Source organism: Rhinoderma darwinii (assembly GCF_050947455.1).
Source record: "Rhinoderma darwinii isolate aRhiDar2 chromosome 4 unlocalized genomic scaffold, aRhiDar2.hap1 SUPER_4_unloc_6, whole genome shotgun sequence".
Taxonomy (NCBI): domain Eukaryota; kingdom Metazoa; phylum Chordata; class Amphibia; order Anura; family Rhinodermatidae; genus Rhinoderma; species Rhinoderma darwinii.
This window is the reverse complement of record NW_027461761.1, coordinates 232,355-249,587: the sequence shown is the minus strand read 5'-3', so window position 1 is coordinate 249,587 and position 17,233 is coordinate 232,355. Positions and strand designations below refer to the sequence as shown.

At 46.5% G+C, this 17,233-nt stretch overlaps 1 long non-coding RNA gene across 2 annotated transcripts; it reads left to right on the top strand.

The window, feature by feature from the left end:
- Positions 1–6,722: 6,722 nt before the first annotated feature.
- Positions 6,723–16,870, top strand: LOC142684094 (uncharacterized). Of its 2 annotated transcripts, none has more exons than XR_012853987.1 (4): positions 6,723–6,970; positions 14,406–14,501; positions 15,681–15,963; positions 16,273–16,870. It is a non-coding gene; the product is annotated as an uncharacterized LOC142684094 (long non-coding RNA). The 2 variants fall into 2 exon arrangements; XR_012853986.1 differs by having other exon boundaries at positions 14,403–14,501.
- Positions 16,871–17,233: the final 363 nt, after the last annotated feature.

Genomic DNA, 17,233 nt, shown 5'->3' with positions numbered 1-17,233 from the left:
GTTGGGGGATGAAGAGTCGGTAAAAGTTGGTGAATCCTAGAAAGCGTTGGATGGCCCTTAAGCCTTGGGGGCGTGGCCACTCCTGGACGGCCTTTACCTTCTGGGGATCCATCTTGAGACCCTGATCTGAGATAATATAGCCCAGGAAGGATAGAGACTTCTTCTCGAACACACACTTCTCCAATTTGGCGTAAAGTCGATTCTCTCTTAGACGGAGCAACACCTGGCGGACATGACTTTGATGAGTTACTGGGTCTGGGGAAAAAATCAGAATGTCATCGAGGTACACCACAACACAAACATACAGGAGATCACGAAAAATGTCATTGACAAATTCTTGGAATACTGCGGGAGCGTTACACAGGCCGAAGGGCATGACTAAGTATTCGTAATGCCCATCACGAGTATTAAAGGCAGTCTTCCACTTGTCACCTCGACGAATCCGGATCAGATTATAGGCCCCCCGCAGGTCCAGTTTAGAAAAACTTTTTGCCCCCCGTATGCGATCAAACAGTTCAGAAATTAAAGGCAGAGGATACCTGTTCTTTACCGTGATCTGGTTTAGGCCTCGGTAGTCGATGCAAGGTCGTAATGATCCATCTTTCTTTTTAACAAAGAAGAACCCTGCTCCGGCCGGGGATGAAGATTTACGAATGAAACCCCTCTCCAGGTTCTCCTTGATGTAAGCCAACATGGACTGGGTCTCTGGCAAGGAGAGAGGATAAACTCTACTACGAGGGGGAGACGATTCCGGGACCAGGTTGATTGGGCAGTCATATGCCCGGTGTGGCGGCAAGGTCTCGGCCTCCTTTTTATTGAAGACATCGCCGAACATGGAGAAACAGAGGGGCAAACCTGCCAACGACTGAAGAGGAGCGGGCTGTGGCGACTGGATGTGACTCAGACAGCGGTCAAGACACTTCGGGCCCCACTGGAGAACCTCTCCAGAGTTCCAATCCAGGACGGGGGCGTGCAGACGAAGCCAAGGCAACCCCAGCAGCATGGGGTTGACGGCCTTGGACAGGACGAACAGAGAGATGATCTCAGCATGAAGGGCTCCCACTTGGAGTTTCAACGGCTTGGTTATGGACACAACTGGGTCTGGTAATGGCAGTCCATCCACCGAGGCAACGATCAACGGCCTTTCAAGCGGGATAGTGGGCAACTGTAAGAGATCCACAAGATCCTGGCAGATGAAGTTGGCTGCAGAGCCGGAGTCCAGATATGCGGAGACCTGATGAGACCTCTCGCCTGCAATGATGGTTACAGGGATAAATAGTTTGGAGGAGAGTTCTTGCTTCAATGTGTTGACGCCCAGGGTTGTCTCTCCAACCAAGCCTAGGCGCTGGGGTTTTTTGGCTTGTGAGGACACAGACGCACGACGTGGCCAGCGAGGCCGCAATATAAGCACAGTCCAGAGGTGCGCCTGCGCTGTTTCTCCTGGACCGATAATTTTAGTCGGTCAACTTACAACGGAACCTCGGGCAAAGCGGTAGAAGCAGGCAAGAGGGGTTGCTGAAAGTTGGGCGCCAGTCTAGGGCGCCGGCGCTCCTGACGAACCTCATGGGATCTCTCCCTCAGCTTTATGTCAACCCGAGTGGCAAGCAGAATCAAGTCATTCAACGCGGGAGGCAGGTCTCGAGCAGCCAGTTCGTCCTTGATCTCGGGCGACAGGCCATGCCAATAGGATGCCACAAATGCCTCATTGTTCCAGGATAGGTCTCCTGCCAGGGTCCGGAAATGAATAGTATACTCGCCCACGGAGTTGTCCTCTTGGCGAAGGTTGAAGATGGCAGTGGCGGCTGATGAGACTTGCCCTGGCTCCTCAAAAACGGTTCAGAAAATCCGTGCGAACTCCTGGAAGTCTCGGGTCTCGGATCCCTGACGTTCCCAGATAGGGTTAGCCCATGCCAGGGCCTTGCCGGTCAGGAGGGAGATGATAAATGCGATCTTGGATCCATCTGACGGAAATGCCCGAGAGTGCAGGGTAAAATGAATGTGGCATTGGTTCAGGAACCCCCGACAAGCACTGGCGTCTCCATCGAACCGAGAGGGCAATGGCAGCGAGAACCGAGGGTCCGTACAGGAACTGCCAGGAGGAGCAACAGGAGGTTCGGTTTGAGGAACTTGCATAGAAGCAGGAATGGAGGCAACTAGCGTCCCTAGCTGCTTCGCCATAGAGTCCATGGCCACGAGGAGCTGGTCCTGCCTAGCTCGGAGATCCAGCAGATCCGCCTGCATGGCTTGGGAGGGTGACAAGCCCTTGAATTGGCCAGCGGGGTCCATGGCCAGAGCGTACTCTCACGGACACAGGGTATGTGGACCCACTAGGCCGTTCCGCCGTAGCGGGGAGGCAGCTGACCAGGTCACAGTCTATGCGGAAGTCAATGGCAGACAGTAATGCTTTGGGTACCTGAAATAGTCCCGGCGGTGGCTGTGGCTACAGCACGGATGGAGGCAGATGCGGCAGGTGGCGCCAGACGTGGCGGGCAGTATCCGATGAAGCGGAAGACACTTGGCGTGGCAGATGACACTTGGCGTGACAGATGACACTTGGCGTGGCAGAAGACACTTGGCGTGGCAGAAGACACTTGGCGTGGCAGAAGACACTTGGCGTGGCAGATGACACTTGGCGTGGCAGAAGACACTTGACGCTGGTAGGCACAGGAACTGGTTACGGGATACGGAATACAGGAGCAAGGTACACTGGGAGGCTGGAAGACACTGGGAGACCATAAGCAAGACGAACAACGGGAAAACTAACAACGCTCTGGCAAAGGGCAAGAGGGCAGAGCCCTTTTTAAAGCCCAGGGCATCCTGGGCCAGGTTACAGCTTTTTACAAAAACGCGCGCACTGGCCCTTTAAGGCCATGCACGCGCGGGCGCGCGCACTCGCCGGAGACACTCAGAATCTAGAAGAGAGTGCCGGCGCCTGACTGGGGGACGACGCTGGAGGCAGGTAAGCTGTCCATGGCCACGGCCGTCGGGGTTAACGACCGATCGACGGGCCGTGGCCATAGACGTTACAATAATGATGTACTCCGCCCAGTTTACATATGCCCTGATGTACTCCACCCAGCTTACATATACCCTGATGTACTCCACAGTTTACATATATCCTGATGTACTACACACAGCTTACATATATCCTGATGTACTCTGCGCATATTACATATACCCTGATGTACGCCGCACAGCTTACATATACCGATGTACTCCGCACAGCTTACATATACCCTGATGTACTCCGCACAGCTTACATATACCGATGTACTCCGCACAGCTTACATATATAATGATGTACTACGCACAGCTTACATATACCCTGATGTACTCCTCACATATTACATATACCCTGATGTACTCCGCACAGCTTACATATACCCTGATGTACTCCGCCCAGCTTACATATACCCTGATGTACTCCGCACAGCTTACATATACCCTGATGTACTCCGCCCAGTTCACATATGCCCCCACATTATAAGCTGAAATACCACTAATACACCAAGCAAAATCTGCGCTTCAAAAGCCAAATGGTGGTCCAACTGAGCCTGGCAGTGTACCCAAACGGCAATTTATGACCACATATGGTGTATTCTGGAGAACCCGCTTAACAATTTATGGGATGTGTGTCTACGGTGGTACAAGCTGGGCACAACACATTGGGCACTGAAATGGCATATTTGTGGAAAAAGCCATTTTCAATCTGCAACATCTATTGTTTACTCATTTTTGCAAAACACTTGTGCGGTCAAAATGCTCACTACACCCCTAGATCAATTCTTTGAGGGATCTAGTTTCCAAAATGGGGTAATTTTTCGGGGGGTACCACTGTACTGGTACTATAGCTCAATGCAACATGGTGTCAAAAAACGAATCTTATAAAATCTCCACTCCAAATACTAAATGGCGCTCCTTCCCTTTAGAGCCTTGCTGTGTGTCCAAATAGCAGTTTATGACCACGTGTGGGGTATTTCCCTACTCTGAAGAAGTTGCTTTACAAATGTTACGGTGCTTTTTCTCCTTTATTTGTTGAGAAAATGAAACATTTTTAACTAATGCTGCGTCTTATTGGAAAATAATGTCATTTTTCATTTTCACTGCCCATTTCTAATAAAATATATGAGACACCTGTGGGGTGCTGAAAAAATAAAAAAGTTAGAGCTCTTTGAATGCGACTATAGAAAAACGAATAAAATAGCTCGGTCATTAGGGCCTAAAATGGGATGGTCACTAAGGGGTTAACGTCAGTTAGCACAATATAAATACATTTACAGTATCTCCCCCTAGTGGCGACTGCCGCTAGCTTTCCACTGAAGTGTAGTAACCAGGACATGAGTCTAAGGCTATGTTCACACAGAGTTTTTTGCAGGAGGAATATCTGCCTCAAAATTCCGTTTGGAAGTTTGAGGCACATTTTCCTCTCCCTGCACGCCGATTTTCGCTGCGTTTTTCGCCCGCGGCCATTGAGCGCCGCGGGCATAATACACCGCGAAATACGCTTTCTCTGCCTCCCATTGAAGTCAATGGGAGGTCAGAGGCATAAACGCCCGAAGATAGGGCATGTCGCTTCTTTTTCTCGCGAGGCAGTTTTACTGCTCGCGGGAAAAAGACGCCGACGCCTCCCATTGAAATCAATGGGAGGCATTATAGGGCAGTTTTTGACGAGTTTTGCGGCGCGGTTTCCGCGAAAAAAAAACTCGTCAAAAAACTCAGTGTGAACTTAGCCTAAAATGTTCTTTACACAGGACGATTATCGGGCAGACAAGTGTTCATATAACGCTCGTTGCTGATAATTGCGCTTTGTAAAAAGGGCAGCAATCCGCAGATGAACGAGCAAACACCCAATCATCTGCTGGTCGTATCGTTTTAAAAAAGTGAAATATTATTGTTGTCTGCAGCGCATCTCCCTGTGTAAACAGAAAAACGCGCTGCCGACATGATAATATCGTTTGGGGACGAGCGATCGGAGTAACGACCGCTCGCCCTCATCCATAGCTCCGTGTTATCCATAGCTCCGTGTTATCCATAGCTCCGTATCATCCATAGCTCCGTGTCATCCATAGCTCCGTGTTATCCATAGCTCCGTGTCATCCATAGCTCCGTGTTATCCATAGCTCCGTGTTATCCATAGCTCCGTGTCATCCATAGCTCCGTGTCATCCATAGCTCCGTGTCATCCATAGCTCCGTGTCATCCATAGCTCCGTGTCATCCATAGCTCCGTGTCATCCATAGCTCCGTGTTATCCATAGCTCCGTGTTATCCATAGCTCCGTGTTATCCATAGCTCCGTGTTATCCATAGCTCCGTGTTATCCATAGCTCCGTGTTATCCATAGCTCCGTGTTATCCATAGCTCCGTGTTATCCATAGCTCCGTGTTATCCATAGCTCCGTGTTATCCATAGCTCCGTGTCATCCATAGCTCCGTGTTATCCATAGCTCCGTGTTATCCATAGCTCCGTGTCATCCATAGCTCCGTGTCATCCATAGCTCCGTGTTATCCATAGCTCCGTGTGACCGGAGCAAACGAGCAGATATGTCATAAATGTCAGGTAGATTGGGGTTCCACCTCTGGGACCCGCATTCACTACTATGGGAGTTACGGAAACAGATCAGACAAAGCCGGAGGTGGGACCCTCATCTATCTGACATCCTATGGATACGTCATAAATGTGTCTGATGGGAAGACCCCTTTAATGAGTATATCAGTAATAGTATAACTAGCAAGTACCAGCCGCTACCCCTCCCCCCTCATTGCAACACCAAGTAAGGCCCCATGCACACGACCGTATTTTCATCTATCCCGAAAAACTGTCCATATTGCATCGGTATATACGGATCCGTAAAAAAAAGAGGGAGGATGCAAATGATGTCATCAGCATGTTGCATAGCAACGCTTCCATAAATATGGTCAGAGTACGGATGCGTATCCATAGCCACCCATATTTACGGAAGCGCCCATAGACTTCTATGGGAGAGTCCCTGCTGTAATTACTGATGAAAAAAACGGTCGCGTGCGTGGGGCATAAGAAACTGCAGCTGCATCCCCCTCCTCCCTGTTTACAGTTTTTCACTAGATGGAACTTGCACGATCAACGATATATCCAGTGAGTCGGCGCTCATTTACACGAGCCGACGCACGCTGTACAGGGATAAGCGATGGTTAATACGATGGTCCGTGCTCGTACAGTTTACGTATTGTCGGCAGCACATCCCCTGTTTGTACGCTGTGGACAACGAGGATTTTTTGGGACGCATAAAAGATGTGATCAGCTGACCAATGAGTGCAGTTTATCGTCTGATCGTCGCTGCTTGTGATCGAAAACAAGCGCTCGTATGATTATCGGCATTGGTAAAGGGGTCTTAATGTCAATAAAAGGTTTTTTTTTAATATCACAACGTTTCTAAGCATTTTCTATAGAACTTGATAGAAACCCATCGAGCCTAAAATAGACCCATCCTGGAACCCAGGGGTATAAACAGGCTTTTCTTTACAGCCGAGGTCTTGATGACGTCATTGAGACCGCGCGGTGATCGTGTATTATAATTATTATAGATTGTGGGAGATCAAACATCAGGATATAGTTTTGTTGGCTTTAGCGATGGTTTGAACATTTGGTGTACTTCTTCTATTAGCCACAAGGGGGCGATACATAACCTGGAAGAACGCAGTGCGGGAGCCTTTTGGTTTTTCTTGGCTTTTATATTGTGGGGCTATTATATAATCTATACCAGTGGTTCCCAACCGGGGTGCCGAGAGCTGTTCAGGGGTGCCGCGGCTCATCCACGGCAAAAAAAAAAAAAAAAAAATAGAATTTTTTTTTTACATTTTTTTTTTTTTTTTTGGTACAAGCTCCGCCAGCCACGTTGTAGCAGACGTGACGCGCGGACGTCTGTTACAAGCACCGCCCACCGCTTCCCACTAGAAGCCTGACGGAGGGAGAGGAGCCATTAACACTGGGCAGGGTAAGTGCGGTTTTCTTTACTTTCTTAGCAGTTGTGTGAGAAATGGAGCCAGGGGAATGTGGGTAGTTGTAGTTCTCTCCTCTTATACCTCCTCCCTGTAATGTCCTCTGATATCCCATAATAACAGCCTGGACATGCTTGGAGTTGTAGTCCTCTCCTCTTCTACCTCCTCCCTGTAATGTCCTCTGATATCCCATAATAACGTCCTGGACATGCTGGGAGTTGTAGTCCTCTCCTCTTATACCTCCTCCCTGTAATGTCCTCTGATATCCCATAATAACAGCCTGGACATGCTGGGAGTTGTAGTTCTCTCCTCTTATACCTCCTCTCTGTAATGTCCTCTGATATCCCATAATAACGTCCAGGACATGCTGGGAGTTGTAGTCCTCTCCTCTTATACCTCCTCCCTGTAATGTCCTCTGATATCCCATAATAACAGCCTGGACATGCTGGGAGTTGTAGTTCTCTCCTCTTATACCTCCTCTCTGTAATGTGCTCTGATATCCCATAATAACGTCCTGGACATGCTGGGAGTTGTAGTCCTCTCCTCTTATACCTCCTCCCTGTAATGTCCTCTGATATCCCATAATAACAGTCTGGACATGCTGGGAGTTGTAGTTCTCTCCTCTTATACCTCCTCCCTGTAATGTCCTCTGATATCCCATAATAACGTGCTGGACATGCTAGGAGTTGTAGTTCTCTCCTCTTCTACCTTCTCCCTGTAATGTCCTCTGATATCCCATAATAACGTCCTGGACATGCTGGGAGTTGTAGTCCTCTCCTCTTCTACCTCCTCCCTGTAATGTCCTCTGATATCCCATAATAACAGCATGGACATGCTGGGAGTTGTAGTCCTCTCCTCTTATACCTCCTCCCTGTAATGTCCTCTGATATCCCATAATAACAGTCTGGACATGCTGGGAGTTGTAGTCCTCTCCTCTTCTACCTCCTCCCTGTAATGTCCTCTCTGATATCCCATAATAACAGCCTGGACATGCTAGGAGTTGTAGTTCTCTCCTCTTATACCTCCTCCCTGTAATGTCCTCTGATATCCCATAATAACAGTCTGGACATGCTGGGAGTTGTAGTCCTCTTCTCTTATACCTCCTCCCTGTAATGTCCTCTGATATCCCATACTAAGTCTGGACATGCTGGGAGTTGTAGTCCTCTCCTCTTATACCTCCTCCTGTAAACTTTCTCTGATATCACATTACATCCTGGACATGCTGGGAGTTGTTGTTCTTATACCTCCTTATTTATTCCTTCCCCAGGGGTAAGCACACTTTCTGTCTGTGATGGTCCCTTTACTAGAGGGGCAGATGGCTATTTTATCGGGGGGCGGGGGGACTGAGGCTGATGGTGGCTTTACTGGAGGGGGCTGATGGTCATTTTACTGGGGGGACGGAGGCTGATGGTGGCTTTACTGAGGGGTCATTATAATGTGAGTGGGGGGCTGACGGTCATTACTGGGAGTGGGGGGCTGACGGTCATTACTGGGAGTGGGGGGCTGACGGTCATTACTGGGAGTGGGGGGCTGACGGTTATTACTGTGAGTGGGGGGCTGTCGGTCATTACTGGGAGTGGGGGGCTGACGGTTATTACTGTGAGTGGGGGGCTGACGGTCATTACTGGGAGTAGGGGGCTGACGGTCATTACTGGGAGTGGGGGGCTGACGGTCATTACTGTGAGTGGGGGGCTGACGGTCATTACTGGGAGTGGGGGGCTGACGGTCATTACTGGGAGTGGGGGGCTGACGGTCATTACTGTGAGTGGGGGGCTGACGGTCATTACTGTGAGTGGGGGGCTGACGGTCATTACTGGGAGTGGGGGGCTGACAGTCATTACTGGGAGTGGGGGGCTGACGGTCATTACTGTGAGTGGGGGGCTGACGGTCATTACTGTGAGTGGGGGGCTGACGGTCATTACTAGGAGTGGGGGGCTGACGGTCATTACTGTGAGTGGGGGGCTGACGGTCATTACTGGGAGTGGGGGGCTGACGGTCATTACTGGGAGTGGGGGCTGACGGTCATTACTAGGAGTGGGGGGCTGACGGTCATTACTGTGAGTGGGGGGCTGACGGTCATTACTGGGAGTGGGGGGCTGACGGTCATTACTGGGAGTGGGGGGCTGACGGTCATTACTGGGAGTGGGGGCTGACGGTCATTACTGGGAGTGGGGGACTGACGGTCATTACTGTGAGTGGGGGGCTGACGGTCATTACTGTGAGTGGGGGGCTGACGGTCATTACTGGGAGTGGGGGGCTGACGGTCATTACTGTGAGTGGGGGGCTGACGGTCATTACTGGGAGTGGGGGGCTGATGGTCATTACTGGGAGTGGGGGGCTGACGGTCATTACTGGGAGTGGGGGGCTGACGGTTATTACTGTGAGTGGGGGGCTGACGGTCATTACTGTGAGTGGGGGGCTGACGGTTATTACTGTGAGTGGGTGGCTGACGGTCTTCAAGTGGTTTCCGCCTCTGACCTCCCATTGAAATTAATAGGAGGCAGAAAAAACCTGCGGCGCTCGTTTGGTGCTTTTTTGTCTGCGGTTTTTGCATTCGCTTCAACGGCTTAAAAAAAAAGTCAAACAGCGCTGTCAATTCAAAATCTGCCTCAAAATTCGTAAATGAATTTCGAGGCAGACTTTTAGTTTCTGCCTTACAAAAAAACGTTGTGTGAACATAACCTAAGAGTGTACTGCTTGTTTTTCGCCATTTTTTGTCGTTTTGTAAACAATTTTTGGTAGGGGTGCCCTGAGAATTATTTTTTTTCCCTGGGGTGCCTCGAGCCTGAAAAGGTTGGGAAACTCTGATGTATACAGTCGTCCTGGTGTATCTGGCAGTTTTCTAGAGTTCAGTGTATAATCATTGATAGATACGGTGACGCTGACATCACGCCGGGCAGCACGTGCGTCCTCATGAATTATACAGGATACAGACAATATTATTAAAGAGGAGCCGACACTTCTCCTGAAATGTATGTATTAACCCTTTCACGACCAAGGACGAAAATGCACGTCCTGGTCGGCTGCTAGTTCCCGCACCAGGACGTGCATTTTCGTCCGCATTTCAAACTGTCACTCTGTGTAAACACAGAGTGACAGACGCGCGCTGACAGCTGTCCTAGACAGCTGAGACATCAGTCTCGCCGGACAGCGGACCATCGCCGCTGCTTTCGGCAGTTAACCCCTTAAGTGCGGCGACGGATTGCCGTCGCCGCATTTAAGTGGTTTGAAGCACATCTGCAGCCCCCACGAAGTGATCGTGGGGGCTACCGATGCTTGTCACGGCAATCGGAGGTCAGATAATGACCTCCGGGTTGCCATGTACGGAAGCCTCGGAGGAACAGCCTCCGGCCGTTCCTCCTCTGCTTCCTGTCAGTGTGACAGTCACGTCACAATGACTGTTGGAGTACATTACACTACGTGTGTAGTGTAATGTACTCTAGCAGCGATCAAAGCTGCAAGACTAAGTGTCCCCTAGTGGGACAAGTAAAAAAAGTAAAAAAAAGTAATAAAAATGTTTTAAAAAAAGTGTAAAAATAAAAGTTATAAGTTCTATAAACACAAAATGCTTTTTTTCCTATAATAAGTCTTTTATTATAGAAAAAAAATAAACACGTTAAAAAAGTACACATATTTTGTATCACCGCGTTCGTAACGACCCCAACTATAAAACTGTAATGTTATTTTCCCCGCACGATGAACACCCCAAAAAAAATCAATAAAAAACGACGACAGAATCACAATTTTTTTGGTCACAACCGCTCCCTAAATAAAGAATAAAAAGTGATCAAAAAGTCGCATGTATCCCTGAAAATAATACCAATAAAAACTTCTATCCGTCCCGCAAAAAACAAGCCCTTACACAGCTTTTTTGACTAAAAAATAAAAAAATTACGGCTCTCAGAATATGGTGACACAGAAATTTTTTTTGTTTATAAATAAGTCATTTTATTGTGCAAACGCTAAAAAAAAGGAACAAACCTATATACATATGGTATCGCCGTAATCGTACCGACCCGCAGAATAAAGTAACAATGTCATTTATAGCGTACGGTGAGCGCCGCAAAAAGAAAACCTAAAAAACGGTGTCAGAATTCCTGTTTTTTGCTCAGGATTGCAAAAAAAATTAACAAAAAGTGATTAAAAAAAAAACGCACGTACCCCAAAATGGTACCAATGAAAACTACAGATTGTCCCGCAACAAATAAGCCCTCACACCGCTCTATTGATGGAAAAATAAAAAAGTTATGGCTCTTGGAAAGCGGGGAGGGAAAATCTAAAATCAGAAAGCAAAAACTGGATCAGTCCTGAAAGGGTTAATTCATTTCTAATGAAAAAAACGTATGACCCCATGTGGGGTATTTCTGTACTCGGGAGAAATTGCTTTATAAAAAATGGTTGTTTTTTTCCTCCTTTATCCCTTGTGAAAATGAGAAAATGCAACATTTTAGTGGAAAAAATGTTGATATTAATTTTCGCGCCCTAATTCTAATAAACTCTGCAAAAGACCCGTGGGGTCTAAATGCTCACTATACCCCTAGAAAAATTCCTTGAAGGTTTTTCCAAAATGGGGTCACTTTTGGGGGGTTTCCACTGTTTTGGTCCCTCCAGTGCATTGCAAATGCGACATGGCACCGAAAACCATTCCAGCAAAATCATAAATCCAAATGGCGCTCCTTCCCTTCTGAGCCCTGCTGTGGGTCCAAACAGCAGTTTATTACCACATATGGGGTATTGTCGTAATCGGGAGACATTGCTTTACAAATGTTGGGGTGCATTTTCTTCGTTATTCCTTGTAAATAAAAATTTCTATGTTGTTTCAGAAAAAAAGTAAATTGTAATTTTTACAGACTAATTCCAATATATTTAGCGAAAAACCTGTGTGGTCAAAATACTTACTATACCCCTAGATAAATACCTTATGGGGTCTAGTTTTCGAAATGGGGTCGTTTATGGGCAGTTTCTATCGTTCTGGCAGCTCAAAGCCTCTCCAAATGTACAGTGGGGCCTAAAACATTTTCAAGCAAAATATGAGTCCTGAAAGCCTCCGGGTGCTCCCTTCCTTTGGGGCCCTGCCGTGTATCCAAACAACGCATTAGGGCCACAATGTGGGTATTTTTGAAAACAGGAGAAAGAGGGTGATAGATTTTGGGGTGTGTTTCTTAATTTTCATGTTCGCTTTACAAAGAAATCGGTCTTCAAACAAATACTTTTATGAAAAAAGTGAAATTATATTTTTTTTTCACCTGATATGCATTAAATTTAGCAAAAAACTGTGGGGTCAAAATACTTACTATACCCCTAAATAAATACCTTATGGGGTCTAGTTTTCTAAATGGGGTCGTTTATGGGGAGTTTCTATCGTTCTGGCAGCTCAAAGCCTCTCCAAATGTACAGTGGGGCCTAAAACATTTTCAAGCAAAATATGAGTCCTGAAAGCCTCCGGGTGCTCCCTCCCTTTCGGGCCCTGTCGTGTGTCCAAGCAATGCATTAGGGTCACAATGGGGGCATTTTTGAAAACAGGAGAAACAGGGTGATATATTTTGGGGTGTGTTTCTTCATTCTCATGGTCGTTTTACACAGAAATCGGTCTTCAAAGTGATACTTTTATGAAAAAAGTGTTTTTTGTTTTTTTTTCACCTGCTATGCATTAAATTTAGCAAAAAACTGTGGGGTCAAAGTACGCACTACACCCCTAGATAAATACCTTAAGGGGTCTAGTTTTCTAAATGGGGTCATTTATGGGGAGATTCTATCGCTCTGGTAGCTCAAAACCTCTCCAAATGTACAGTGGGGCCTAAAACATTTTCAAGCAAAATATGAGTCCTGAAAGCCTCCGGGTGCTCCCTCCCTTTCGGGCCCTGTCGTGTGTCCAAGCAATGCATTAGGGTCACAATGGGGGCATTTTTGAAAACAGGAGAAACAGGGTGATAGATTTTGGGGTGTGTTTCTTCATTCTCATGGTCGTTTTACACAGAAATCGGTCTTCAAAGTGATACTTTTATGATAAAAGTGAAATTATATTTTTTTACGCCTGCTTTGCATGAATTCTTACAAAAAAACTGTGGGGTCAAAAGACTTACAACACCCCTTAATAAATACCTTAAGGGGTGTAGTTTTCAAAATGGGATCACTTGTGGGGGTTTCCACCATTCTGACACCTATGAGCCTCTGAAAACCTGGCTTGGTGCAGGAAAACAAAATGTACTTCAAAATGTATAAAATGATTACTAAATTTGTAAGTCCTCCAAATTGCTCAAAAAAAAAAAATTTTTTTCAAAAGTGCTGCCAAAATAGAGCAAAGAGATGGAAATATATATTTAATTAAAAAAATTGTACAGTATGTATGTACATATGTCACATATTGCAGTTAAAAATAGGGAAAAATGATAATTTTTACAAAATTTCTTCAATTTCTCTATTTTTTAATTAATTTCCGCAAATCGTATCAGTCTACTTTTACCACTAAAATAAAGTACAACATGTGACGAAAAAACAATGTCAGAATTACTTGGATATTCAAAACTTTCACAGAGTTATTCTCTGATAAAGTCAGACATACCAGATTTGACAAATCTGGCTTGGTCATTAAGGTACAAACATGCCCGGTCATTAAGGAGTTAATAGATAACTTGGTGTTGCCATTCTCCTCATCAAAGGTCGTGTCCCTACAGTCTCTCTGTCAGCACTGATTGGACGTTGTCAGTTTGTGTAGGGACACACCCCCAACTGGTAACACACAGCTTTCAATTCTTACATTTCCAGGAGGAATAACAGAGAAACGGCACAAAGCAGAGAGTCCTAAGAAAAGTTGCGCACTCGACAATGTTTCTTCTCCTCGTCTATCGTGTGTGTTGATTTTATACATTTTCGCTGCTGCGTGTCTAGAGATCATATGGATTATTAGATGTTTTATTTCTGTATATTTGTACTGCATTGTTGCAGCTCATCGTCCTCCAGCTGCGGCCTTTCATTTCCATGACACTTTTCCTTTGCTCCAGTTTTAAATTTCCCACCTTTGTCTGGATTACGGATTCTCTGTAAGGTTCTGTGCACACGACCTATTTTCAGGCGTTTTACGCCTCGAATCACGCCTGAAAAGACGGCTCCATTACGTCTGCAAACATCTGCCCATTGCTTGCGGGATCTGCTGCGGGTAGCTCTTCTGTTGCCGCATTATTAAATAGATCATTGATGTCGCTGTTCTGGTAATTGATGCCACGAGGATCTATTGTATTCATTGATGCAGCGTGCGTTAATTACTGACATCCGGCAATCTCATATCTTCACCGTCAATGTCATCACTTTCTTGTCACTTGCATTGGTGGCATCAGTCAGTATAAAACCGCTCAGTTTATCCTACGTCACCTGTGATTCTGCTGAATTGTCACCGTCTCTTATCTGCTTAACTGATTGTATGACTCTCAGCAGCGTTTTACATCATCATGAAACCACCCCAGAAAAGCTTGTCCCGCAGGAAGTCGGCGCAGCCGCAGAAGAAACCTGCAGCTCCTCAATCTCCGCCAAGTAAGAGAAAGTTGCACCTTGATCATCTTATCACTCTCATTATATATTTTATTTTAAAAATGAATTCCAGATAACCTCGGGTCGTGTAATACTAGATTGTAATCCGTTTCTCAGCTTTATATCTTAGAGGGTTCGTTTCTATGCAGGTAAAAATCTGTTACATACAGAAATTTCTGTAGCACAAGGCCGCCACTAGGGGGAGCAAACTGAGGACTGATTTATATAGGCACAACAGGAGCTGTATGCATGTGCACAATCGTCTCCCCCTAGTGGTGGTTGCAGGAAGCACGTTGCTATATGGCTCTGGGAAGGGAATCTGAGAACACAGCTCACACCCATGAAGATATATTATGAAATGAGGGATCTAAGAATTTCCAACCTGCAGTCCGACCGCTCTATTCATTCCCTATGGGATCGCCGGAAATAGTCAAGTTTGACTGCTCCTTGCCCAATTATGCACTCTGCCGTGAGCGGCTCCGCGCAGGCAGGCGCGATGTTGTGACGTCAATTTCTGAGCCTTTTTTCTACTCCGTTTATGCAGCGTGTGGATGAGACGTGTTTTATCTCATCCACTTTGCTGCTACTGTATTATGCTGCCGATTTTTCCGCATTATAATACAGGTATATGCCGTATTTACGTAATGTGTGAACTGACTGGCTGCAGGTAGCATGTTATGTTTTAAATCTGTTTACCTGATGTTCCTTGGGGGACATTAAGGTAATAGGCCATGTTCACACAGGGCAGATACGCGGCGTAAAAGTACACAGCGTATTGGCCCTGGGCACCGGAGGTAATTCTGGCTGAAAAATTGCAGTTTTTCGGCTGGAATGTCCATAGAAGGTAGAAAAAAAAACATACTTACCCGTAGCCATGGTGACGTGTCCCTCTGATGTTCTGCAGCAGTCATATGGGATGAGACATCATCCCTGGAGGCCGGGTTGAACGCAGGAGCAGAGAGATCTGGGTAAGTTTGGCGGTTTTTTTCCGCTGCGTCTGGATGAGATTTGTTTGAATCTCCTCCACTCTTCTGCTTCTGTATTACGCTGTGGAGTTTCCGCAATGAAATCGGTTGCAGAAAATCCGCCGTGTTTACGCTACGTGTGAACCCGGCCAGACAGTGAATTTCCATGTAGCGGGAGATTCATTTTCAGCTGTGATTATGGATTTCTTTCTTACAGGTAGAGGGGAAACAAGTCACAGACCGAGCACGCAACGAAGAAGACGCTACCGCCCAGGAGCCCGTGCGCTGATGGAAATAAGAAAGTACCAAAAATCAACCAATCTGCTCATTCAGAAAACCCCGTTTTTCCGCCTGGCGAGTGGATGTGTCCTCTGCGGCTGCTCCTCTTTATTGTCAGTGATATTCCCCTTTTATTCTTGCAGGTGAGAGAGATCTGCCTGAAGTATTCCCGCGGCGTGTTTTACTACTGGCAAAGCACCGCACTTATGGCGCTACAAGAGGTCAGTATCTCATACAATGCACTGTCCATGTAACGCATGGGTCAACCAGAGAGGGAGCTGCTCTTTGCAGTGATTCACTACTCAGCCCCCGCCCCCTCTAACACATCCATATGCCCTAGCGGGACATTTGCATAAGGGTTGTGATGCATTGTGGGAGTTCCAGAGGCCAGGACCCCCCCCCCCCCCCCCACCATCACTCTAGCTAACAGCTCATAAAAGTGAAATCTGATCAGTCCTTCGAGCTGTGTAGTAAATTATACCGGGAGTGCTGTCACTTTAAGAGGGACTAATGCTCTTCTGTATCCACAGTCAGCTGAGGACTTCCTCGTGAGTCTCTTTGAAGATTCTTACCTCTTCAGTCACCAGGCCAATAGGGGCACTCTCTTTGTGAAGGACATGCAGCTCGCACGGAGAATCCGAGGCATCCCGTATGAACTGTGATAACGCTGCCGTTTTATCTCTCAAGATTTGATGAAGAATGATCACGTGTAAATAGTTTTATATTAATGGAGAAAATCTATTGGGAAATACAAGTTTTACCATTGCATAAAAGATCCAGTTTGGAAGAGTAAACCGGCTTTAGCGCCCCCTCCTGACACTGGTTACAGTGGAGTTTTTTTCTTTGTTACAACCAATATGGCTGCCGCTGCAGTTTGCAGGGTGGTAGTGCAGTCGTTTTTCTGTCCAGCTATGTAATGGGTTATAGGGGTCCAGGATGTAGCACAGAAAATGACCACAAGGCGGCACTGCTGGACAAAACCGCTAACAAAGACGCTGGACACAACCGCTAATGAAACCTGATTTGGCCGACCTTCTAATTGTTCTGCTGAGTTTATGATCCGCTTCCTGTTTTTATTCTGTGAAGATTTGTTAATTTTTTCAAATAAAAAAAAAATGTATATTATAACTTTGATCTTCATCATTTTAGACTAATCTTCATAAGGGCTTGGATATGATCAATGACTCCAGCTTCGCTGTAGTTCAATACTCTTGCTCTGTCCCACCCCCATTCTTTACACTGCAGCTATGCTTGTTCAGAGTGTTTGCTGTGTGGGTGGGTGTGTGGGTTGGGTCCAGAATTATTTGGGCAGTGACACAATCTTCATGATTTGGGTTTTGCTGCCACCACATTGGATTTGAAATGAAACAACTGAGATGCAATTGAAGTTTAAACTTTCAGGTTTATTTCAAGGGGTTAAACAAAAATCTCCTGTGAAAAGTTTAGGAATTGCCACCATTTTTCTACACAACCTCCTCATTTCAGGTGATC